This window comes from Mastomys coucha, unplaced genomic scaffold (assembly GCF_008632895.1).
Source record: "Mastomys coucha isolate ucsf_1 unplaced genomic scaffold, UCSF_Mcou_1 pScaffold3, whole genome shotgun sequence".
NCBI lineage: Eukaryota > Metazoa > Chordata > Mammalia > Rodentia > Muridae > Mastomys > Mastomys coucha.
The window spans coordinates 26,919,409-26,921,478 of record NW_022196909.1 but is presented as its reverse complement, the minus strand read 5'-3'; the positions used below and the strand labels follow the sequence as shown (position 1 = coordinate 26,921,478).

General features: G+C 47.3%; 1 pseudogene; it reads left to right on the top strand.

Moving 5' to 3' along the window:
• The first annotated feature begins 364 nt into the window (after positions 1-364).
• LOC116074311 lies at positions 365-897 on the top strand (annotated as a pseudogene).
• The last annotated feature ends 1,173 nt before the right edge of the window (positions 898-2,070 follow it).

Here is a 2,070-nt window from a genome sequence, read left to right as displayed (position 1 = left end):
AAAAAAGAAAGAAAAGGAAAAAAAATTGAAAAGTGAGTAAACACCAACCAACTGCACTCCGAGCTTATTTCCACGACTCCACTAAAACAACAGTAAAAGTGCATCAAGTCATAAATCCTCAAGAGAAGTGGGAAAATTGGCTACCGATGGAAGATACACAAGCAAACCATATTTTCAGGCTGGCACCCTTTCCCAGGTAGTTCCTGGAAAGTGTGCCCTACAGATGAGTCAGATTCTATTACTATAATAAAATACACGGGATAAATTATACAGATAAAAAGGTTCGGGTTAGAAGGTGTGCTTTCCCATGATTCTTTCTTTCTCTTCGCTTTCCCCTCCCCAACCCCTCCCCCCCAGCAGGCCGACATCTATCACCATGAAGGTCGAGCTGTGCAGTTTCAGCGGGTACAAGATCTACCCGGGACACGAGCAGCACTACGCCAGGACTGATGGGAAGGTTTTCCAGTTTCTTAATGCAAAATGTGAGTCCGTATTCCTTTCCAAATGGAATCCTCGGCAGATGAACTGGACCATCCTCTACAGAAGAAAACACAAGAAAGGACAGTCGGAAGAAATTCAAAAGAAAAGAACCCGCGTGCAGTCAAATTCCAGCGAGCCGTCACTGGTGCATCTCTTGCTGATATAATGGCCAAGAGGAATCAGAAACCAGAAGTCAGGAAAGCTCAGCGAGAACAGGCTATAAGGGCTGCCAAGGAAAGGCTAAGCAGGCATCAAAGAAGACAGCCATGGCTGCTGCCAACGCCCCCACAAAGGCAGCACCTAAACAAAAGATTGTGAAGGCTGTGAAGGTCTCTGCTCCCAGAGTTGGTGGGAAACGCTAATTTGTAGATCAGAGTTTGAAATAAAGATCTGTCTTTAACTCTCAAAAAAAAAAAAGAAAAAAAAAGGTTCAGGTTAGTAGAGCCACAGAGCCATGGGGAGCAGGCCTGGAGCCACGAGTAGGGTCTGGGTGGAACCAAACACGAAAACCTTCTAAGATCTGCAGAAGGAGGATCGCTGCCTCCTGGCCCGGGCTTGCGTGTCCCAGTGCACATAATCCTGTTCCCCCACCTTTGCCCATCAGAGGGGGTCTCTCCTTATAAGGTCATGTCCGCCAGCACCTGGAATTCCTCCTTATGCAGATGAGGTATTCCCAGTATCCTACCATCGAGACAAGCTGTCTCAATTAAGCTGCCTCCTGAAAGTCTGTTCTCCTCACACTCAAAGCTCTCCAGCCTCGGCTCGCTTCCTCGCTTCCCCTCTCAGGATACACCAGTGTGATCCCAAGCCAGTCATGGACAGGGAACAGAGCCTGAACAGAACTGGTTGACAGTTTTAGAGGCTCCAGTCCGTGATTGGTTGACCACCGCTTCCAGGCATGTGGTGGCACAGCACAGTCTGGCAAGGAGCCGGTGAAACAAAACAATTCATATCATGGTCCAGAAGCAAGAGAGGCCAAGGTCCCACAATTCCCATTGATGCCACACCCCTCAGTGACCTAATGGCGTATGTTATATAACAATTTCCTTTAAATTGAAACATTCCATCCTGAAAGGAAGGAAGTGCCTTAAGACTCAGAAAGTTCTAAAGGAAGGTTCATTTAGACGCAGCAAACGGCCTGCTCCTGGTGGTGCACACCTTTCATCCAGGACTAGAGACAGAGACAGATGGAAATGTGTGAGGCCAGTCTGGTCTACCTAGTGAATTCCAGGACAGTTGGGGCTTTATAGTGAGCCTTTGTCAAAAAAAAAAAAAAAGAGCCACTGAAGTAGACAACTCATAAGTCTCAGGAAAATCCCTGAAATTTATCAGATTAACAAGATAACAAAAGCAATAAGGAGTGCTGAAGAGAGAGGCTTTCTGACTTGTCCAGCTGTCTGCAAGTCCTCCAGAGAGCTCCAGGGTTCCAGCTTTCCTGAGTCATCACACTGGCTAGGGTAGGTTTTTGGTGATGTAGCTGTCTTGGAACATCCATGTGCCTTTAAGTAACCACTCACCCATGTGTCTGTAAGAAACCCCACTAAAGGTCGGGTGGTGGTGGCACACGCCTTTAATCCCAGCACTTGGGAG